Below are 25144 nucleotides of genomic sequence, written 5' to 3' on the forward strand. Positions count from 1 at the left end.
CGCCTCCCCGGCGGACGGGGCGGGGCGTCAAACAAGTTTCCGCACTAAGACAAAATGGCGGCTGCTGGAATGGGAGGGGCGCGCGACGTGTCGTAGGTAAAAAAAAAGCTTGAAACGAAAACAAGACGGAATAAACGAAAATGAACGATTCGGAAGAAAACTAGAGAGAGGCATCAAATAAAACGCGAGAGCCGTCGGAAGGAAAGAGTACCGTGGTGGTTGCTTGAAGGGGGTGAGGAAGAGGCTCCAAAGTTTAGTCACTTCCATAGACACAGAAGAAATACTACACCCCCCCTACCCTCCTCCCGGAGAACAATAATATTTATTATTCAGCAAGCAAAGGTTCTCGGATAATTTAAATAACTAAAAACACAAAAAGTGCATACAATTGTGTAGGACCAACATGCCTATGTTTGTGAAGAGGCAGGGTCAATGGATTTAGGAAATAACTATTGCAAACATAGCAGCAGTGGAAGAACTTACCCAGCAGCACAATGACCTTCCCACAACTGTAGTTTTAAATTAATAAAGGTATGGTCAGTGAAGATATATAGAGTGTGCTACCACAGGCATCACCCTTGCTGCAAAAAGTTGCACGAAAGTACACTGCAAAGCAGAGAATTACACATAATCCAACGAGTGTATGGAGCACAGACCAAGTTAAGGTAAATACACTCAAAGCCTAATTTGATGACTTGTGAAGTAAAGCAGGTGAAACACTCAGTGGGTTCCAGGTAGATTTTATTCTATCAGAGAAGACAGCTTGTACAACCACACAAGTCAGTTCCCAACCGCCAATGATCCACAACCCACCATGGAACCTAGAACCCAGAAAGACCAATAACACTCTAAACTAGAGCGTGACCATAGATAGTATGAACACTACACACCTTCCCCCTTTGAATTTTTTTTTAATCTCTCCATCACTATATTTATTTTCTTCCCAAATCTGGTACTCATTTTTTTAACAGCGACTTCAAACACATTTACTCCTTCTGTACTTTCGAGAGGTGGCAGATTGTCAAATTCTTTAATCCCTTGACCCCCCAGGCAATGCCTCAGCAGGTCTAGTTTCCTTTTAGGAGAGCAACCCTCCTCCTCTAATACCTCCACGTAGGCTAAGAACATGGGATACCATAAATCCCATCCTCGTTGCCAGTGTGAAGTAAAGCAGGTGAAACACTCAGTGGGTTCCAGGTAGATTTTATTCCATCAGAGAAGACAGCTTGTACAACCACACAAGTCAGTTCCCAACCGCCAATGATCCACAACCCACCATGGAACCTAGAACCCAGAAAGACCAATAACACTCTAAACTAGAGCGTGACCATAGATAGTATGAACACTACACACCTTCCCCCTTTGAATTTTTTTTTAATCTCTCCATCACTATATTTATTTTCTTCCCAAATCTGGTACTCATTTTTTTAACAGCGACTTCAAACACATTTACTCCTTCTGTACTTTCGAGAGGTGGCAGATTGTCAAATTCTTTAATCCCTTGACCCCCCAGGCAATGCCTCAGCAGGTCTAGTTTCCTTTTAGGAGAGCAACCCTCCTCCTCTAATACCTCCACGTAGGCTAAGAACATGGGATACCATAAATCCCATCCTCGTCGCCAGTGTGAAGTAAAGCAGGTGAAACACTCAGTGGGTTCCAGGTAGATTTTATTCCATCAGAGAAGACAGCTTGTACAACCACACAAGTCAGTTCCCAACCGCCAATGATCCACAACCCACCATGGAACCTAGAACCCAGAAAGACCAATAACACTCTAAACTAGAGCGTGACCATAGATAGTATGAACACTACAACTTGGAAGATTTATTTATTGACAACAATATAATGATTTTAAAACATAGCAAACCTCATTTGCTCTGTTTAAACCATGCTATAGTTGTCTCTAAATCATTCTTGCCCTCAAATTAGCTTTTGTTTGGATTTATTGTAACTAGGTTTGTGCTCCAGACCCTCGTTTACGACTGGCATGTGGCAGAGGAGGGTCATATTATGTGGCAGGGTTGACTAAATTACGCAGCTAGAGAAGACAAACTATGATACGTAACGTGGCACATTTTGTCATTTTATTAATAATTTTTTCATTTCTTCACGTTAACACTGGGCAAAGGTTTCAGATAATTATCACCAGTTTAACAACCTAAAAGACGAATAACTGAAAGATGACCGGCCAACCTTTCCATTGTGCCTTTCACTGGCCAACAACACAGGACATGATGATTTGAGTGATATTTCATCTGTTTCAGCTAAAAATCTGCAGATTATGTAGAAGTTGATGGATTATGTGGCAAATGCGGCAAACCCATAATTATGAGATATATGCCACAGCCACAAAATTACATAATTCCAGTGGTCCTGTGAATAGGTGAGTGCTTTAGAAAAAAATCTTGGAAATTTAAATGTATTCATATTAAGTTGCAATGGATGATTTTTATGGTTAACTACAACAATTTTAGACTAACCAAAAAGAATCAATATAGATACTTTTCAATGCACAAGGCGCAACACAATCTGTGAAAAAAATATAATTGCACGGAATAGCATAAAAAATAAAATGATTTGAGATCTAGGAAAAATTGACGCTTCATCGTAGACTTCATGCATTACACCCAATTGGAAAATTAACAAGAATGTATTTAGTAGAGAGGCCATTAAGCTACAATCCACCACTTTATGCAATCTGTTGTTTTTTCACTATTCTGATGTAAAATGGTGACTTATACATAACAGTGTCCAAACTGTTTTTGATGCTGCATCTATCCATAAAAATGTTGTGTAACATGTAAATAAATTGTTCATGCCTTACAACAGTTATTCCTGTTTGGAGATATTATGAAAGGTACAGTCGTGGTAAATAAAAAATGGAAAAATATACCACATGCACAGGGGAAGCCTCCTAGCGCATCAGGGCCACAACTCTTTTGTTTTGCCTTAACAACCCTTTCCTTATGGAGCCTTCTACCAGCAAAATGCAAAAGCAGTCCAACCGGGCAACGTGCCATGGTGGCCCACTTGCCATGACTCTTGTGCCAAAAGTTTAACTAACAGCACATCCGGAGCACTCTTGGCGGACGGATAAACATTTGAGAAGGTTAAAGAAGATGTGTTGTCAACACATTTTACAAACTGGTGGCTTAACTAAGGACCTTTTAGTCCTGTGGAGGTGGTGCAGCAATGATGATTCGTTTAGTTAGGCCTTCTCATAGCTGGTCCCACGCCCTGGAGAGGTGGAGAAAGAGCTGCTGAATGCTTTTCTGAAAGGCTTTAAGGCTGCCAGAGGTTGATCCGGAGGCAGCTGACTCTAGCTCCTATCCTTACCGGTTGCAGTACTTTATGTTAAGAGGTGTTTGGTTAGTTCACCATATGCCACTAACTCGGCTTCTTAGTGCTGTTTGAGTCTTGCAGTTTATCCCTGGGGGGTGGGGTTTAAGAAAAATCTAAAGGTGCTAGTAAACTTGACTTTCTGCTGACTTGTACAAGGAAAAAGTCACAATGTATGCATCAGTAGCTCAGACAAGGTTCAACAAGCCAGATGCATCTCAGTTACATTGTGGAAACTTAAAAAGCCATGCATAATTTATGCAGGTATTGCATAACCTACTCAAAGGACATTTGAGGAAATGTGAAGCAAAGGGTGCCACACAATCTACTCATGAATGAAATATGACTATGTGTGACGGAGTAGGAATTCAGAGGCTGCAGCTATGCAAACAAGCATTGGCAAAGTAAATGGCTCTGGCTTTAATTTGTGAAAGTATGTAAACAGTATTTGTACATGCCTGTGTTGACTATTAAAGTCAGGCATGTTGGGTTTGCTATTGCTTGTTTATCATAATATATACGAAAAGTTAAAGCAGGCATCACGTGAGTCCTTACTAAAACATTAGCCTGCTGCAGTGAGAAAAGAGAACAAAAAAAGAATGCCTGCTGTTACAGTGCACACATGGTGTAAATATTTTATTGGATGCTGATTTCGTGTAATTTTGAGATGTAAATAACCCTCATGCATTGCAGTGCAGGCTCTTCGTAGGAGGAGGGAAGACCCACCATACATCTAGCGGCTTGATGCACAATTGAAATACTTCTCTGTGTGGAGCCTAATCAAACACTGTGTGTTTTAGAGAAATGGCAACAATAGGGCATGCAGACAGCTGCGCCCCCAAGCCAGAGCTTTGGGACTTACAGTGCACATTTCGAGGAGGCCAAGAAAAAGTTAGTGTCGTTTAAGTGCATTCGCAAATCAAAAAAATATATATTTATGCTCTTCATGTCAAATTAAAGATGCCCATAAACTGATAATCCTACCTCCAAATATTGTAATTAATCATTCATCTATTGTTAGCAGGAGCATGCCTATTGGGGTGTGGGGGCGAGTCATACAACAGCATTAAACACAGGGCGTGGGGGAGTGGGTCCTATAACAATATTAAACACACGCCCACATTTCTCTCGCGACAATGAGAAAACACTTCAATAATGCGCTTCCATGATAAAAAGTTTCTACGCATTCTAACATTATCTCTTTGTATTGTTTTTATTATCTAAAAGTAGTATGGACCACTAATACCACCATTGTTTCATGCCACAAGCTGTGCCTGGTACCTTGAAGGAAATGTTGATGTCTTTTTCTCTATTTCCCACCAGGAATTCTATCAGTGTTTGGATTCATCTCCTAACATATGTGTTTTGGCCACAATGACCTTCCTCAGGGATGTCACACGCTACTACGCAAAGGCTAAAATTCCACAGTATGTATTACTTCTTCATGAGAATATGCATACATTTATGATCTCAATAATTTTTTCTTCGTATGCTGAAGTGAGGGGCACATGCAAGTAACCTGTATTGATCTTTCTTGTGGCAGTCTCTTTTATCTTGCGGCCTCCAGGATTTTTCTCTCGTCTTCTCTGCACTGTGAGTCTTGTTGTTTCAATCCACTGTGCTCTTAGCATGTGACACTTGCCAAATCCACGGTTAACAATGGGGGATCCAGACTTCTATAAAGTATGTCGGGATTGGCTCCTGCCGTACACCTAACAATATGTTTGCGACCCGCTACACACACTACCCTCTTTTGTAGGCAGGTCTTTGTTATGAACCAAAAATAAACAAGCATTGGCATAGCCAATAGGTCTCGCCTTTGGGACCTTATGAGTGTTTAGCCATGCAACAGTTGATGTTGTTGCACCAAGGTTATTGTGCAGCATAACTAAATACTTATAAGGTCCCAAAAGCGAGACCTATTGGCTATGCCAATGCTTGTTCCCATTGCAAATCACCTGCTACATACGTTAACATGGTAGGAAGTTATTAACTAATAACTCTTGATAGTAGAGGGCTAGAAGTACCACTCAACCACTTCCCCGAATGGTATTAATACATTCAAGAATATGATATGGTTGAATTTCTCCTAAAGTGTACATACAAGAAGTTATAAGACTTTCTTGTTTGTAAGTCCAGATTCAGCCTTCCAGTGGTCTGCCCCGATTGGTCAGAGTTAAGTGGATTAGCCAGGCTGCCTTGAAGAGATGATAAAGAGCCCCTGGAGTTAACCAGCTCTTTTGGGAGGGCAGAGTGCTGCTACACAGGAATGCCAGAGCAGGGGGAGGAGTCGTAAACCATGGTCTTCAAAGAGAACAGGAGGCCTTAGTGTCATTTACAACTCTAAACTTTTCACCTCAGCCAGAGCTGAGCTTATGGAAGGAATGCACAGATGCAGGGGGGCAGAGTTTATGAAAATTTGCCATCCTACGGGTGTGTTTAGCCAGCTCTTACATCCCTGCTGGAAAATCAACCATTATGAATTTGGAGAGTTTGGTGCACTCTGGGACAAAATAATGCCACACTCTACAGGATGTGGTCATATTCTGGGGGAGTTGCCCTGCTCCTATTGGTCAGCAGTGACCTCCTGCTTGACCCAGAGAACTTGGAATAAGTATCTGAGAGGGGCAGAGCCTCTCAGATCTGCTGTTTGAAACTTAAGAAAGGAATACGTTGCCATGCTGAGAATTTTGAAGTGCAATTTCTAAGGCCTGCCCTCTGAAGACTGCACCATCTGAAACTACAGCCCTGTGGACTATCTTGCTGTAAAAGAACTAAAGAGTGGAACTCCCTGCAAGCTACAGGTTAACAGAGCTCACCTGGACATCCCCACAAAGAATCCCCAGCCTGGAGTACCAGTGGATTTGTAAGGGTTTTTTCAAGTGGATTGTGGAATTGAAGTTTCACACTTTCAAGGACCCTCTTGGAGATTCCAGAACCTTGGACTGTGTGTTGGCTACTTTGGGACCCGAAAGCAGAACTTCAGGAAGGAGTTCTAACTGGACCAAGCCTGCTGGAGGGGGCTGCACAATAGAGTGGTGAGAGATCCTCCAGAACACAAATGTGTCCCCGTCAGAGCAAACAAAATGACTAAATGGGGCACTGTTGGTTTCTAAGCACTAGAAAGTGACTAATCTTTAGAAATTCATATCTCTGGGTCCCTACAGTGGATTTTTTTTTCGTTTTGGTGTCATTTAAAAGATACAAATATTTCCTATTTTTATAAATTGGTGTTGAATTTTAATTTTGTGTTGTGTCCTAATTATTTACTGATTTGATGTTTTTAAATGCTTTACATACCTGTCTTTGAAGTTAAGCCTGCCTGCTCGCAGCCACGTTACCAAGGGTTGAGCATAGGAATAATTTTCCAAGACCTATGCTGAGTCCTATCGTGTTAGTGGCCTTATTGCCAGTGGCAGACCTACATTTGCCCCTACCAATAACCCACTTTCCAACACAGGGATATTGTTGGAGTTGAGTGATGAGCTTCCTTCTTCGGACGATTATGACTCGCCCTTCTGTGAGGCGATAGAGGGTTTTATTAAAGGCGCAAGATTTTCTGGGGCAATGGGCCTGAATGAACTCTTACTATCTGTCATCAAACATGAGGCCTCTGCATAAGCTTTGCTGTTGTGTCTGGTGTTCCAACATTGCTGTCAGTATGGGGTGATTCTGCTGTCCTGGAAAGGTAGTGAAGTTGTGCCCCTGTATAAAAAGTGTCTGAAAACCTCTCCATCTAGTTTCGGGCAGATTGCACTGTTAGACGCAATCGGCAAATTGTTTGCTAAGAGCATTCTCCTTCACCTCCAGGATTGTGCATTTGGTAACAATCTTGTTCCCGCAGGGCAAGCTGTCTTTGATAAGAATTTCAGAACATTAGATAATATTGCGGCCCTTGAAACAATGATAGGTAAGTATCCTGTGGGCAAGAGAATGGGCTTATATTCTGCCGACATTGATTTCTCCTCAGCGTTTGATAGGGTTGACCGTGGAGGATGTGGAGGAAATTGGTGGCATTGGGATCCCCGCCCAATTGCTTAGGTTGATAGTCGCTTTACACCCTTCAACTTTGTCCCCGGTTCTGATGGGAGGGAATCAGGGTCTCTTGAGTACACAAGAGACCAACAGTGGTCTGAAGCAGGGGTTCTTACTTGCACCCCGTCTCTTCTCCCTCTACATACATGGTCTACCTTGCAGAGTCGGACAGTGTAAGTGGGATCCGCCTAAATTAGGAGTAATGAGTATTGGATGTTTACTCTACGCTAACGACGCTGTTATGCTGCATTTATCTCCGATAGAGCTACAGAGGCGTTTCTCCGAGTTAGGTAATTATGCTAATGAGAATTAAAAAAGTATATATCTTTAAGAGTAAAGTCATGGATTTTAGGTCGAGAGGGTGTAGAGTTAGGAAAGGTTTGCACTGATTCCTAGGGAAAGACAACTTGAAGTGGTGAAGCTGTATCCATACCCGGGTAGAATGTTTTCTAGTAATTGCCTAAATAAGGATCACATTGGTCAGTGTAGAAGTAGGGCTTTATCTCAAGCCTCTGCCATTAGCAGACTATATATGTATAGTGGGCAAAGGCATTTTGCCCATGTATTTGCGGTTTGTAAGCAGGGCCGGACTGGCCATAGCGGGCACCAGGCGTTTCTCCGGTAGGCTGCTAGGGTGGGGGCCGGTTTTGGGCCCCTGGGGGGCCATTTTTGTTACTGGGGGTCGGCAATATTGGCCCCCTGTAACAAAATCAGCTGAAACTGGCCCTCGCAAGCTGCTCGGCTGCACTCCCCCTCACCCCAGGGGGGCCCGGCTGAGCAGTTTGCCGGGGCCGGTTTCTGTTCCCCGTCCGGTCCTGTTTGTAAGATTAAGATTCTGCCTTCTTAGAACTATGACTGTGAGGTAATGGAAGAGCGGCATTGGTCCTTTTTTAAGAAAGTTGAAGGGCAAATTTGGTGCCAAATGTGTAATCTACACTCATTGGCCGCTCTATCAGCTCTCCGGCTTGAATTTTTGCTCCTCTCCACGGATGTGTTTGCTACGGCTGCTGTTTAAAAGTGTGGGGAATAATCTAGTGAATGGTAAACCAGGGTCCATTGGAGCTAAATTGAAGCATGAAATATTGTATTGTATGAGGGGAAAAAGGGCCCTTTTTAAAAATTATATGAAAGCTCTGGACATGTTTAAAATTGGTCAGAGTGGGATCGCTCCCCTCACGAAGCTCACCTAAAAAACCTGATTAAAAAATCAATCTATGAAGTAAGCCAGAAAAGGGATATTGCGTTGTGTGCTCAGTATGCTTGGAATTAAATAATATTGGATAGTAGCATTTGTAAAAACACAACCCTAGGTACTATGGAACCTTTCCCATGGCGGGCGTAGATCTGTTTTGTTAGTAAGGTTGAATCTGCTCCCGTTACGAATCATCACTGGATCCCGGAAAAGATTACCAGAGGAGGAGAGGCTTTGTGATCTCTGTGGGAACTGACTTCAAGATTTAGATCATGTGCTTTTCGTATGTCTTTATCTTCATTTATTGCGGCGACAATTGCAAAGAGCAATGTTTTTAAAGTACAAAATAACCACAGTAGTTGGAGGCCCAGAAATGTTTATTTGTACCACCATCAGAAATAGCTTGTGCAAATGTTTTTGCATTTCAAATTTTTTGAATATTTTCTAGAGTCATCTGAAATTTTGTAAACCTTACAGTACTTGCATTCCCACATACATTTGTGGAATTTGGTATTTTAGGTTTCAAACATTTTACCACAGAATATAAAAGAGTTGTGGTATTAATTATCTGTTTACAATGATGGTTGTAATGAGCGAATGAGAAGTACTGTTTCAGTGTTGCACTTCAAAACATTGTGCTTTACTGGCCTGTTGTATTTATTAAGCCGGCCTAGTACTGTGCTATAATCTTTAATTGAATTGCTTGTGTATTTGCCCTTTTTTTCTGTATGGGGTTTTATCTTGCACGTCAGAGCTTCATGTGCTGTATATCGTATGTATTGTTCTTTTTGAAAACGTTTTATTGTTATTTATGTGGAACTCTTTGAGAGTTATAGAGTTTGATGCCGTGGGTGTATCACGTTAAGTAAACATTATATATGTAAACAAATCTGTTTTTATTATTCATTTGTGTACAAACGTGAGAAACTGTTACAAGTCCAAGGAAGGAGTACCACATTGCTCGATACTTTCTCCCTCATGGGTGACAAGTAGTGCTCTACAAATCTACTGATTGATTGATTGAACTCACAACAAACGCAAGTCATTTCAAATAAGCAATACAAGGCAGCCACCCTCCCCATCGGTCAAGCATCTTGGGAGATGAGATAATTTCAGGTCCCACCTTGGGGTCTTTGATTCTCCTCTCTGCAGACTGCCACACAAGACCTGTTTGAAATCACTTCCATTTTGGAATTTGTATTTTCCAGGTTATGGCTGCTCTTGACAGTTATTTACTAGTGGTGGAGAGTGCCGCAAGCCCAGGTGCCTTCTAAGAAGTTAGTGCGCTTGTCTCTCTTTCCACTCCCTTCGTCCAAAGATTGCACGCCACCAAAGGTGTGTGAGACGACTCCATTGCTCAGCACGGCTTGTTTGTGATTACTGGTTCAACAGGTTTCGGCTTATTCTCACCAATGCTTCCTCCTGGGATGAATAGGTCAGCTCATGAAATCTCACGATGTATTTTTTCTGAAGCAGAGACTGTTTGGCCTCTAGGGAAATGAGTCGAGATGTCACTGGTTCTTCCGGTACCTACCTGAAGCCCTCACCTATCATGTCATTAACTATTTTGCAGCCTTCCAGAAGCTCTGGTCTGTCAGGGCCATCATAGCTCTAGTTTTCTCTCTGATTCTAAGTGGTGTCTGCCCTACGCTCGCCCTTTTTTGATAAACAGCCAACCCCCCACCCTTAAATCTGCGTATGTTTCGATTGTACATTAATACAAGACCTCTGAGTCTCCAGCAAAACTCATTATTTTAAAGTCAGATTTCTAACCCTTTACGGTAAAATCTCGCCTTTTTATTGTTCTCCCTTTTAGCGTATGAAACTCACTGGCACGCAAATGCTCAGAGTGTATTGTAGGCGGGAAATTATCTCATTTTGTTTACTTTTCACCACATTAGCAAATGCATATAAAGAATTTTTTTTTTTTAAACTACTCAAGCTTTGTTTTAGCATTTGTAGAGAGAAGGTACAAAGGACAGGCCAATCTATGCATCATCTCTATAAATAATAATCCATGGTCCTTTCTCTGCTGCCATATTCTCAGGCAGTTAAGGTGCCACATAAATTATGCAACGACGGGAATTCTGGGATGGTCTCGGCTCATGCGCAGAGCGTCCATAATTTAAGGCATCAGTGATGCACGAGCAACCCTTTACATTGTTTGCTCAAAAATTAAATTCCAACCAATCCTGAAAGGGACTTCACCGCACTTTATTCCAGGTTAAATATTTTCAACATATGGACTGGTAAAATACGACCCTGTAATAGAACAAGTCCCTAGACATGTTGTGCTGCTGTTCTCCTTGTCAGGGAAATGAGCCAAGAAGCTAGAGAAGTCAACCTAGCTCCTAAGTAGCTTTACCAGTGTGCATAGTACTCAGAACCAAGTTGACATATTTACAAGTCTATTTTATAAATAGTAAAATGTAAAAAAGTTTTTTGTTTTCCAGCTTAAAATTACATTTTCTTTATACATCCAGTGTTAAAATGCTTTGTTATGAGATTTTGGGTGTTGAGAAACACCGTGTAAAAAGTGGTCACAAGTAGCACACATCTTGTGTCCTATTAGATTGCCCCAGTTGCAGGGGGTTGCAGAGGGTTGCAGAACGACCTGCACTGCCTGTGAGTTTACCACCATGTTAAAAACTCTTAATACAGTGGAACGTCCTTCACCCCTTAGAGTAAAGCTTACATATTGGAAGTGAGTCGCCCCCTTGGAACGCAGGTGCACGGCTCAGTGACACTAGGGCACGTATTGCTTTTCAGAGTACAATGCTTGAAAACCGGGTGTAAGTTTCATTCTTTGGAGTTCAGAGTGGGATATTCTCAGTGAAATGCAGGCCTTTCAGCCAAGTGTCACTCATTGGGTGTGAGCCTCACTCTTTGTAAAACAGTGTCACTCATTTGAGCGCAGTCTCACCCATGGCCTCCTCGAAGACCCTACTGAAATTAACAGTCACATACCTACAGAAAATCATTTATCTGTTAAATGCTCAAGTTAAGGCCCAAGTCCCACAAATCCCACCCCTTGGGACCCTGACCCTTGATATTTCTGTATGAGTGGGTTTATTGCAAGATCGCAGCACTTTTGTATTGTGCCCCGTGGCCCATGTTGTTTGTGCTACTCGTCGGTCTGCTCACACGTAAACGTCCTCTTCTATTATTGAAAACACAGCTCAGAGGGTGCTTTAATTGGGCAGGCACAGCCAGATATTGAGTACCTGCACTTCTTTGATTTAAAAGGCAGAGTACCTGCACCTCTCAGCAGAGACACAGTTCTTTTATCGGTACAGTACCAGCACTTCTATGTAGCAAGCAGGGACTTGACTAGAGAAAGTACCTGCTATTCTCGGCAGAGACACAATACTTTTAGTGGGAGAGTACCAGCTCTTCTCTGTAGTACGGAGGGGCTCTACTACAGTGAGTAACTTCACTTCTCAGCAGAGGCACAGTACTTTTAGCTGGAGAGTACCTGCACTTCTATGTAGCAAGCATGGACTCGACTAGAGTGAGTACCTGCAGTTCTTGGCAGAGGCACAGTACTTTTAATGGGAGAATACCAGCACTTCTCAGTAGCAAGCAGGTGTTCTGCTAGAGGGAGTACCTGCACTTCTCGGCAGAGGTACATTACTTTAAACAGAAGAGTATCAACACTTCTCTGTAGGAAGCAGGGACTCTGCTGGAGTGAGTATGTGCACTCCTTGGCAGAGGCACAATACGTTTAGCAGGAGAATACTCGCACGTCTCTGTAGCAAGCAGGGACTCTGCTGGAGTGCGCACCTGCATTTCTCGGCAGAGCCACAGTACTTGTAATGGGAGAGTACCAGCACTTCTCAGTAGCAAACAAGGACTCTGTTAGAGTGAGTACCAGCACTTCTCAGTAGAGGCACAGTACTTTTAGCCGGAAAGTACCGCCACTTCTCAGTAGCAAACAAGGACTCTGCTAGAGCGAGTACCTGCACTTCTCTGCAGAGTCACAGTACTTTTAATGGGAGAGTACCGCCACTTCTCAGTAGCAAACAGGGACTCTGCTAGTGAGTACCTGCACTTCTCGGCAGAGGCACAGTACTTTTAGCGGGACAGTACCAGCCCTTTTTATGTAGTAGGCAGGGGCTCTGCTCAGCCGGCTCTACGCCCAGGGAGCAATCACTCTCTCTCTATATTCATGTGAACCGTCACCCGAGCAGTGCCCCGCGCTGGGGTCTGAATTCGCAGCGCTGCCCCGGGGTGCGGGTGGCACCCTCAATGAGCCTTCATCAATAAATGAGGCTCCTCTCCAGTTACAGTAATGTAACAATAGGTAGGCCGTGCCCTGCCCCCACCACAGGGCTTCAAAGCACACCTCCATCCAGCCTCACCTAGAGGCCCGGGTGCAGCAGGCCTCTCTGTGTCCCTGTGCGCACCTTAAACTGGCATGGAGGGGGGCTTAACCCCTTCTGTGTACATGCCTAGTGCGTTTTTATTACCTTTTGTGTACATGCCTAGTGCATTTTGCCTTTTGTGTACATGCCTAGTACGTTTTTTTCTGTTGTGTACATGCCCAATGCATTTTTACCTTTTGTGTACATGCCTAGTGCATTTTTTACCTTTTGTGTTTTTACCTTTTGTGTACATGCCTAGTGCATTTTAACATTTTGTGTACATGCCTAGTGCATTTTTACCTTCTGTGTACATGCCTAGTGGATTTTACCTTTTGTGTACATGCCTAGTGCATTTTTTACCTTTTGTGTTTTTACCTTTTGTGTACATGTCTAGTGCATTTTAACCTTTTGTGTACATGCCTAGTTCATTTTTACCTTTTGTGTACATGCCTAGTGCATTTTGCCTTTTGTGTACATGCCTAGTGCATTTTGCCTTTTGTGTACATGCGTAGTGCGTTTTTTTCTTTTGTGTACATGCCTAGTGCATTTTTTACGCCAGCTGGGAGAGAGTTTCCTTCTTCCTCCCGGAAGCGGGCCGGCTTGTGGAATGTCCTCTTCACCGCTGCCGCCATGTCCGCGCCTGCTTCCATGCCTACACTACGTCCACCAGGCTAATGTTGGTCGCTGTTAAACCGGGTTCAAGCCCAGTGTCCTCGCCGCCTATCGCTTCTCAGGTGGCGCTCCAGTCCTTTTCGGATGGCAGCGGGACCGCAATCCCAGCAACGCAATGAGGGTAGCAGTGATGACTGGCTCTACAACAACAATCTATCCAACGACAATCACGATAACACTGCTCAGCCTCTGCTTTCCTCCCTCTTTAGCCTTATGCCAACCATACCCCTTGCCACCTGACTGGGCACTTTGAACCCCAACACTAATGCCTTTGGGGGATTTTCCGGCCTTCTGACTGCCCACCCTTTGCGACCAGCTGTCCTAGGGTTGTGTTAGTTACGGTCCCCTCTAGGGTCTAGCTTCGCCTTCCGGGGCCTGCTATTCTTTTGCCTAGGACATACAATAAAATGGCGAGGATCATCATATTAAAGAGTGTGTAGGACCAGCCTTCAATGTGTTAGTACCTCTGTTTGTTTGCTATTTTCTGCTTCGCATCCACAAATTAACATGTAATCCTGTTTTTGCCGATGCAGAACAGAATCCGCATAAAGCATCTGCGCTGCATTCACTGGCAAAACCTACTGGTGTTGCCAATGCTCGTATGCCAAAGCGCCCGCTGGGTGCTGCACTGTACTGTTTCTTTTTTTTTTAAACTTATTTTTATTGGTTTTCAATTGCAACCATGCATACATAGATGAAGCGACAGACCTAGGATATGTAGACATAGTATGGGACAACCATTAGTTCTCAATACATATTATACCCCCCCTCAATTCCCGACTGCTTATTCATTTCCATTTCGACAGTGGGCGATACACAGGGACTCCCTCGGTACAATGTACTGTTTCTGAAGGAGGTAGGTGAGCGCGGCAACAGGCTTCTGACGATAATAAGCAGCCTCTAGCTCTAAGTGCCATAGGGAAATAAAGCACTTATGGGCCTCGTACTTAGAATCGGGCACACAGTACAGACAGACTTAGCCGTGACTGTGCTGCTGTGTTACTCTGTCGACCTCGGGCACCCCTTGCAGTAGCACCACACCTGGTTTTCTCGACTTTCACGGTAGGCATCGGCCGGTAGTGCAGACAACCCAAGATTTAAAAATTTTAAAAAATAAATTGAATTACGTTAGTTTACTGCTAACCAGGCAAGATTATGGAAAGATCTATGCCCACCATATGGATGCCCACACCCATGTCTCCCACTTAAGGCATGTACAATGCGCACGCTTCCCAGGTACCCTTTTACCATGAAGGGGACCATGGTGTGCATCAGGGCAGGTGGGATCAGGAGAAGAGGACAAAAGATGCGGGTGGGTGGCTCTTGGGTAGCTGCTCCATGCTTAAATGACAAACATGGATTGAGCATCCTTTGGTGATAAGTGTACTGATCGGTCCAGAACCAATATTATACATGCAAGGCGCAGAGGACAGAGCTGTCAACTCGGGAGCTGGGGGTCGAGTTTCGGCGTCTCTGTGTAATGTATGTGTGATGCAAAGTGCTCAGACACCCTACACTGGTATGGGGGGCGCTATATAACTAATTGAATGCGTCAGAGAGCGTGTGGTTATGGAGGCTTGAGGGGCACTGTTAAAGGGTGGTGTTGAGGGAATCCGTGGTGGAGGTGGTCTTTGGGGGCGCCAACAAACATTGTCGCTCCGGGCGTCACCAGCACTAAATAGATAAAACAAACAAGCATTTGCAATGCGACAGGTCTCGCAGTTGGGAGAGTTTGAGCTATTGGCGTTGTGAATGGCAACGCCTTTTATTTACGTGTTGGTTTTTAAAACATAAATAAAAGGCATTGTCATTTGCAATGTCACTAGCTTAAACTCTCACAAATGCGAGACCTATTGCATTGCAAATGCTTGTTGTATTTCACTTACTGCTCGGGAGTGATCATAATGACCCAGTTCTCTGACGGCCCCCATGGCACGTGATCCTGCAGTCACGCCCCTGTTTGGGACAGTTCCGTCTCCATGTTATGCCTCGGTGATGTATACATTTCTTCTCCGCTATGGTGTTAGGATCCAGGCAGTGTGCGCCGCTCCCCTGAGATGTCTCCACCTTGGCGGTACATCTCCCGCCCGTCACCCCCCTCCCGCCCATTCCTAATCCCTCAGTCCCCGGCTCTGTGATGTCTGAATCCCTGAATACAGACAGAAGCCCCTTTCACCCTCAGGCCTGCGGGGGCCTGCCGGGCGGGGATCCCCGCATACCTGAGCGCACTTTCAAAAGCTGAAAGGCCTGTTCGGTGGATCCAGCCTCGCTTCTGATCTGGCAGCCTATTTACAGGGCGGGCGGGGAGTGGGCCTGCCGCCACCACCTCTCAGGAGGCAGGGGGGTGGCCGAATGCAGGTAGGCAAGATAAAGTGTGGCCCATCTCTAGACAAGGACTCCCTCCGCCCCTGTCTGTTACCCCAACTCTAGACAAGGACCTCTGCCCCCTGTCAGTCACCCCAAGTCTAGACAAGGACCTCCGCCCCCTGTCAGTCACCCCAACTCAAGACAAGGACCTCCACCCCCTGTCAGTCACCCCAACTCTAGAGAAAGACCTCTGCCCCCTGTCATCACCCCAATTCTAGGCAAGGACCTCCCCCCGTCAATCACCCCAACTCTAGACAAAGACCTCCACCCCTGTCATCACCCCAACTCTAGGCAAGGACCTCCCCCTGTCAGTCACCCCAACTCTAGACAAAGACCTCCGCCCCCTGTCATCACCCCAACTCTAGGCAAGGACCTCCCCCCTGTCAGTCACCCCAACTCTAGAAAAGAGCTCCCCCCTGTCAGTCACCCCAACTCTAGACAAATACCTCCCCCCCTTTCACCACCCCAACTCTAGGCAAGGACCTCCCCCCTGTCATCTCCTCAACTCTAGGTAAGGACCTCCCTCTGCCCCAGTCAGTCACCCCAACTCTAGACAAGGACTCCTGCCCCCTGTCAGTCACCCCAACTCTACACCAGGACCCCTTCAGTCACCCCAACTCTAAACAAGGACCCCCTGTCAGTCACCCCAACTCTAGACAAGGACCCCTGCCCCCTGTCAGTCACCACAACTCTAGACAAGGACCCCTGTCTCCTGTCAGTCACCCCAACTCTAGACATGGGCCCCCGCCTCCTGTCAGTCACCCCAACTCTAGACAAGGACCTCCGCCCCCTGTCAGCACCCCAACTCTAGACAAGGACCTCCGCCCCCTGTCAGTCACCCCAACTCTAGACAAGGAGCTCTGACCTCTGTCAGTCACCCCAACTCTAGAGAAAGACCTCTGCCCCCTGTCATGACCCCAATTCTAGGCACGGACCTCCCCCCTGTCAATCACCCCAACTCTAGACAAAGACCTCCACCCCCTGTCAGTCACCCCAACTCTAGACAAGGACCCTCCTCCATCCCCTATCAGTCACCCCAACTCTAGACAAGGACCGCTGTCTCCTGTCAGTCACCCCAACTCTAGACTAGGGTCCCCGCCTCCTGTCAGTCACCCCAACTCTAGACAAGGACCTCCGCCCCCTGTCAGTCACCCCAACTCAAGACAAGGACCTCCACCCCCTGTCAGTCACCCCAACTCTAGAGAAAGACCTCTGCCCCCTGTCATCACCCCAATTCTAGGCAAGGACCTCCCCCCCGTCAATCACCCCAACTCTAGACAAAGACCTCCACCCCTGTCATCACCCCAACTCTAGGCAAGGACCTCCCCCTGTCAGTCACCCCAACTCTAGACAAAGACCTCCGCCCCCTGTCATCACCCCAATTCTAGGCAAGGACCTCCCCCCTGTCAGTCACCCCAACTCTAGACAAAGAGCTCCCCCCTGTCAGTCACACCAACTCTAGACAAATACCTCCCCCCCTTTCACCATCCCAACTCTAGGCAAGGATCTCCCCCCTGTCATCACCTCAACTCTAGGCAAGGACCTCTCTCTGCCCCAGTCAGTCACCCCAACTCTAGACAAGGACTCCTGCCCCCTGTCAGTCACCCCAACTCTAGAACAGGACCCCTTCAGTCACCCCAACTCTAAACAAGGACCCCCTGCCCCCTGTCAGTCACCCCAACTCTAGACAAGGACCCCTGCCCCCTGTCAGTCGCCCCAACTCTAGACAAGGACCCTCCTCCACCCCGTCAGTCACCCCAACTCTAGACAAGGAACTCCACCCCCTGTCAGTCACCACAACTCTAGACAAGGACCCCTGGCTCCTGTCAGTCACCCCAACTCTAGACAAGGGCCCCGCCTCCTGTCAGTCACCCCAACTCTAGACAAGGACCTCCGCCCCCTGTCAGTCACCCCAACTCTAGACAAGGACCTCCACCCCCTGTCAGTCACCCTAACTCTAGACAAGGACCTCCGACCCCTGTCAGTCACCCCAACTCTAGAGAAAGACCTCTGCCCCCTGTCATGACCCCAATTCTAGGCACGGACCTCCCCCCTGTCAATCACCCCAACTCTAGACAAAGACCTCCACCCCTGCCATCACCCCAACTCTAGGCAAGGACCTCCCCCCTGTCAGTCACCTCAACTCTCGACAAATACCTCCCCCCTTTCACCACCCCAACTCTAGGCAAGGACCTCCCCCTCTCATCACCCCAACTCTAGACAAGGACCCTCCTCTGCCCCCTGTCAGTCACCCCAACTCTAGACAAGGACCACTGCCCCCTGTCAGTCACCACAACTCTAGAGAAGGACCCCTGCCCCCTGTCAGTCACCCCAACTCTAGACAAGGACCCTTCTCCGGCCCCTGTCAGTCACCCCAACTCTAGGCGCGGGGTGTAGGGAGTGAGAAACCCTTTGCTTCTGGTTCATGTTTGCATGCTCCTGAGGAGTCTCTGGGTGTAGCAGGTTCCTTCATCTGAGCCATGGTGATTCCATGTCGGGCAAACGCTGTAGGGTGAGGACCAGCCCTTCCTGGCTGTTTCTGCATCTTTGTAGACCTCTCGTGGACGCGGACGCAGCGCCGAAGGCGCGCCAAAGGCAAGCCTGTCTGCGCCCGTCTGCGCCAGTCCGCGCCTGGATCGCGCCCAGCGCCAGGACCCCTGGACCCCGCCACCGCCACAAGGCCAGACTCCGATACGACGCCAGCACTCTCCTCGCACTCAATGCCGGATGAAACCACTGCTGCTTCCAGGCCGCTCCGAAACGCACCCACCTTTCACCTGCCGCACCTGCAGCTTCACCTGCGACAGAGCTAACAAACCTCCCAGGACCAGACTCAACCGCCTTCGCTGCATACTCCTCAACACCCGTCCCGCACGCAAACACGCAGTCGAACTCTGGAACCTGCTCGACACCTCCGTCCCAGACATTGCCTTCCTGACCGAGACGTGGTGGAACGACTCCTCGGCGCCCGACATCGCCATTGCCATCCCGAACGGAGGAGGAATAGCCATCGTCTACAAGTCCACCCTCATGGTATCCACAGACACTGACGACACCCTCAGCACCGCCGAGCACCTGCACTTTCGGATCCACACCGACCCCAACACTACCCTCAGAGGAACCCTCGTCTACAGACCTCCCTGACCCCGGGCAAAGTTCTGCGACCCCATTGCCGACCTCGCCAACACACACACACTCGCCTCTATGGACTACATCTTCCTCGGGGACCTCAACTTCCACCTCGAGAACAACAGCGACACCAACTCCACCACCCTGATCGACAACCTCGCCAACCTCGGCCTCAGACAACTCGTCACCGCACCCACCCACGCCACCGGCCACACGCTTGACCCGGTCTTCTCCACCAGCACCCACGTCGCCTTCAACAACGCCACCGAACTCCACTGGACCGACCACCGATGCATCCACTTCACCTTCAAGAAACCAACCACCCAACACCACACCCAACCGCTCCCCCGCCGCTGCTGGAGCAAAGTCACAGGAGACCATCTAACCGCTACCCTCGCCCAGAACCCACCCACCGACCCAGACGCCGCCGCCCGCAGCCTGAGACAGTGGATCGACGACTGCTCCAACACTCTCGCCCCGCTCAAGAAACTCCACAACACCCGCACCAGCAAGAAAGCCACCTGGTTCATCGTAGAGCTCCAGACCTCCAAACGTGCATGCCGAAAACTGGAGAAGAAATGGCTCTTCGAACGTACCCCGGCAGCCACGCAGCCAACAAGGACGCCACCCGCAGACATCACCACCTCATCAGACTAGCCGAGAGATCCTCCTTCAAAGACCGCCTGGACAACAACGCACACGACAGCAAAGAGCTCTTCAGCATCGTGAAGGAACTCTCCAACCCAAGCGCCAACAAAATCCCGCCATCACAAGAACTGTGCGACTCACTGGCCACCTTCTTCCACCGCAAGATCGCTGACATCCACGACAGATTCAACACCACAGCCGTCCTGACTACGCCAGTCCCCATCGCTACAAACACCACCCGCACTAACCGCCTGACCTCCTGGTCCAACGTCAACGACGACGAGACATGCAAGATCATGAACTCCATCCACTCAGGATCACCATCGGACCACTGCCCACACCACGTGATCAACAAAGCAGACGCAGCTATCGCATCCCAGCTACGGAAGGTCATCAACATCTACTTCGAGACAGCGACATTCCCGAAAAGCTGGAAGCACGCCGAAATCAACGCCCTCCTCAAGAAGCCCAAGGCGGACCTCAAGGACCTCAAGAACTTCCGGCCCATCTCACTGCTCCCGTTCCCGGCGAATGTCATCGAGAAAATCGTCAACATACAACTGACCCCCTACCTCGAGGACAACGACATCTTAGACCCGTCCCAGTTCGGATTCAGACGAAACCACAGCACCCAGACAGCCCTCATCGCCGCCACAGACGACATCAGACGCCAACTGCATAACCGCGAAACTTCAGCCCTCATCCTCCTAGACCTGTCAGCCGCCTTCGACACAGTTTGCCACCGCAAACTAAAGACACGCCTCCGAGAAGCCTTAATCCAAGAGAAGGGCCTCAACTGGACCACGTCCTTCCTCTCCGGCAGAACCCAAAGCGTCCGTCTCCCACCCTTCCGCTCCGAAGTCACCAACATCATCTGCGGCGTCCCCCAGGCCTCATCTCTCAGCCCGACGCTGTTCAACGTCTACATGGCCCCCCTCGCACAAGTGGCCCGCCATCACGACCTCAACATCATCTCCTACACCGACGACACCCAGCTCATCCTCTCCCTCACCAAGCACCGCACACCGCCAAAACCAACCTCCACGATGAAATGAAGGCCGTTGCCGACTCGATGAGGAGCAGCCGCCTGAAACTGAACTCGGACAAGACGGAGGTCCTCATCCTCGGATCCACCCCCTCAGCCTGGGACGACTTCTGGTGGCCGACCACGCTGGGAACAGCACCGACTCCCACCGACCACGCACGCAACCTAGGATTCTTCCTCGACTCCTCCCTCACCATGTCAAAACAGGTCAGCGCCGTCTCCTCCTCCTGCTACAACACCCTCTGCATGCTCCGCAGGATCTACAAGTGGATCCCGACCGACACAAAAAGAACAGTGACACAGGCCCTTGTCAGCAGTAGACTGGACTACGGCAACGCACTCTACGCAGGAATCCCAGTCAAACACCTGCGTCATCTACAACGCATCCAAAACGCTTCCGCCCGACAGATCCTCAACATCCCCCGCCGCAGCCACATCACCCCCCACCTGAAAGACCTACACTGGCTCCCCGTCGACAAGAGGATCACCTTCAAGCTCCTCACCCACGCACACAAGGCACTCCACAATGCCGGGCCAGCCTACCTGAACAGCAGACTCAGCTTCTACACCCCCACCCGCCAGCTCCGCTCAGCCAGCCTCGCGCTCGCCGCTGTTCCCCGCATCCAACGAAAGACCTCTGGCGGCAGATCCTTCTCCTACCTTGCTGCCAAGACCTGGAACACCCTCCCGACCCACCTACGGCAGACCCAAGACCTCCTCACCTTCAGAAGACTCTTCAAGACCTGGCTCTTCGAGCAGTAGCAGCCCCCCCCCCCCCCACTCCCCCCCCCCCCCAGCGCCTTGAGACCCTCATGGGTAAGTAGTGCGCTATACAAAATACTCTGATTGATCTCCAAAAATACTAGTGAAGAGTCTTCCTCTGTCTGGCAATCAAGAGAGAAACTATAAGCTTTCCAGTGGCCCAGAGCCCCGCACCCTTCTTCCAGCTTGTCAGAGATCTGAAAGAGACTGTAGATATAGATTCCTTACCTTAGAATTACCCCCATGTATCAGACTGTATCCGCAGAATTGTTTCGTAGCAGTACCCCTTCGCATCGGTAGGCGTCATCAGTCCACTCTGCCTCCGTCGTCGGCACTGTGGTCGCTGGGATCAAGGCGCAGTGTCTACTTAGACGCTGTCCCTGCGCGCTGACGTCAGTTCTTTCTTTTTCCCCGCCAGCCAGCGCAGATCCGGAGAGATTTAGCCCCTTAATCATTTTTTGACTAAACTTTTTACGACCTTTATCAACATCTTTTTCGAGTGTTCGACTCCTGGTGCACGAGGGATGTCCCATCGTCGGACCGGCTTCAAGCCTTGTAACTCCTGTCACAAGCTGACATCAGTCACCGATATACACCTCATGTGTCTCTGGTGCCTAGAGCGCGACAACGACCCGAAGTCGTGCTCCGACTGCCGGTCCATGAATCTGAAGTCCTTGCTGGAGCAGTACCGAAAGCTCTTGGAGGCCTGGCAGTCTTCTCCGCGTCGTTCGAGGTCCTGGTCGAGAGGAAGGTCTCGGGACCGGTCGCGGAGCCACCACCACTAGTCTTCGAAGTGTTTGCACTCCTCGGGTAAGTCGAAGCTCAAGAAGAAGGCGAAGAAGCATCGTCGCTCTTCGCCTTCTCCCCGTCCGTCGGCCGCCGCGATGCGGGACCCAGAGCATCGTCGCTCTCCAGCTCTGTTTTCGGAGCCCGCTCCTGGGACGTCTCCGCGCTTCCCTCCCTTTCTCGGAGCCGGAGCGTCCCGAGCCCAGCCTCGAGCTTTTCACGAAGCTCTTCACAGCATTTTTGGGCAGCCCGACTTCGCTGGCATGCCTTCGGGCCCCACGGACTCGGCTGGGGGCCCTGGTCCTTCGAAACCGGCAGCTCCGGCCTCAGCGCCGGAGGGCCCCCAAGGATCCAGGCCTGGATCTGGATCGGTGCCGGTCGACCTCACGGTTCCGCTGCCGATTCCAGTGACGACGCCCCCGACGCCGGTTGTGCCCCCAACCGGCGTCAACCCTGGCCTCACTCCCAACTTGGACCCGGTGCCAGAACGACGTCGCCCGATGTCGGTACCGGCGCTGGAGGGTACTTTTGTACCACTGTTCATCCCTGGTGTTCCCTATCGCCCTGAGTGGCAGCCAGAGGAGGGTGAGGAGGACTGGGAGGGGTCTTTTGACCCTCTAGCTGACCAGCTTGAAGAGCCGGACTGGTGAGAGGAGTTGGGTAATGCTAGTGGTATGGATACCTCCCCAGGCCATGGCATGCTTTTCCCCCTACAGTGGCTACGGAGGAGGGAGCTTCCTACGATGTGGTGTTGCGCAGGGCAGCTTCAGGCAGCAGCGGCCTCTTCGGAGCATCTGTTGCCTTTTAATGAAGCCCTCACTGACATCCTTCTAGGCACTTGGTCCAAGCCCAGCACAGGGGCTCCTGTGGACATGATGATTGCCCGACGCCACTCTCCGGCCCCGGCCGACCCACTTTTCCTCTTCCAACCCCCAAAAGCTTGGTGGTCCAAGCTTCGTCCCTGAAAGGTGCATTCCCTACTGTTCCCCCAGACAGGGAATCCATGAAGCTGGACCACCTTGAGAAGATGTTTTCTTCCGCCAGCTAGGACTGCGGTCTGGGAACACCGTATGTCTCTTGGGCCGTTATACCCATATGGTGAGGGATACAGTTGTGCAAGTGCTGCCACAGTGCCCGGAGGAGGCCCGGGCCGTTCTCACCCACGCAGTTGCTGAGGGTCGAGACGCAGCTAAGTTCACCATCCAGTGTGGGCTGGATACCGCTGACTCTCTGGGCAGAACAGTTTCCACGTTGGTAGCCTTGAGGCGCTACGCCTGATTGAGGACCTCTGGTTTTCAGGGGATGTCCAATCCACCCTTCTGGACATGCCCTTCGATGACTGTTGCCTGCTTGGTGACAAGGCGGACTCAGCACTCGACCACTTCAAGGATTCTAGGGCTGTGGCCAGATCCTTGGGCCGTGCGGCAACTTCTCACCCCATGCAGTATACCTTTTGCCCCTTTCGTAGCTACGGAAGGGTACCCCACCACTGTCCACCCATTTGAGCCGCAGGGCCACGCAAGTACCCAGACAAAGCGTGGCCGTGGACATGGGACCCAGTAACGCAGGTCTGGGGGCCAGCGGGCCAGGCAGTCCACCCATACCCCCCCTGCGACAGCCTTCAAACCTTCCTAGTCCAGCCTTTCAGGGCCACCAGAGGCCAGTGGGCGGTAGGATTCGCCATCACCTCCCCCACTGGAAAAACATCACGTTGGACAGGTGGGTTTTACAGATAGTCCGAAGGGGCTACTCCCTCCCTTTCAAGACTACCCCTCACTCCATGCCACCAGCAATCCATCGCATGTCGGAGGATCACTTGGCCCTTCTCCGCCAGGAAGTTACGGCTCTCTTAGCCAAGGGATCTATCGGACGGGTCCCTGTGCCAGAAGTAGGTGGTGGTTGTTATTCCCACTACTTTCTGGTGCCCAAGAAGGACAAAGGCCTGCATCCTATCTTAGACCTCGGGGCCCTCAGAAGTTCAAAATGCTCACGTTGGCTCAGGTCCTCTCTGACCTCGATCCCAGAGACTGGATGGTAGCGTTGGACTTGCAGGATGCCTATTTCCACACCCCCATCCTGCCAGCCCGCAGGCTTTTCCTACAGTTCATGGTAAGCCATTAGCATTTTCAGTTTACCGTGCTCCCCTTTGGCCTTACCAGTGCCCCTCGGGTGTTCACTAAAGTGATGGCGGTGGTTGCAGCTCATCTGCGCAGATCAGGGGTTTCAGTCTTCCCTTATCTCGACGACTGGCTGTTGAAGGCGGGCTCACCCCAGGCTGTCGTCTCCCACTTCCAGACTACGGCGGATCTCCTGCATTCGCTGGGGTTCACTATCAACGGGGAACAACCTTTACAACGCAACTTTTACAACGCACTACACTTACAACGCAATTTTTACAACGCAACATCCACTACAACGCATTCCATTACATCGCATGACACTACAACGCATTTTTAAAAACTACCTTTACAACGCATTCCATTACATCGCATACTACCTTTACAACGCATACCATTACAACGCATAATATTACACTACACTATCCAACACTTACCCTACTGTTGCACCCCCTGGAGTTAGAATAGTAATTTTTACCCCTATACTATCCAACACTTACCCTACTGTTGCACCCCCTGGAGTTAGAATAGTAATTTTTACCCCTATACTATCCAACACTTACCCTACTGTTGCACCCCCTGGAGTTAGAATAGTAATTTTTACCCCTATACTATCCAACACTTACCCTACTGTTGCACCCCCTGGAGTTAGAATAGTAATTTTTACCCCTATACTATCCAACACTTA

General features: G+C 49.0%; 1 protein-coding gene across 1 annotated transcript in view; it reads left to right on the plus strand.

Annotated features, from left to right (window-relative positions):
- Positions 1-57: 57 nt before the first annotated feature.
- The window catches only part of LOC146772175 (uncharacterized), a 283315-nt gene continuing 258228 nt past the window's right edge, over positions 58-25144 (plus strand). Inside the window, exons 1-2 of the mRNA XM_085638024.1 lie at positions 58-232; positions 4663-4766. The gene's annotated coding sequence lies outside the window, so the exon portion shown is untranslated. The remainder of the gene's footprint in view (positions 233-4662; positions 4767-25144) is intronic.

Source organism: Triturus cristatus, chromosome 12, assembly GCF_964204655.1.
Source record: "Triturus cristatus chromosome 12, aTriCri1.1, whole genome shotgun sequence".
In the NCBI taxonomy this organism is placed as follows: Eukaryota; Metazoa; Chordata; class Amphibia; order Caudata; family Salamandridae; genus Triturus; species Triturus cristatus.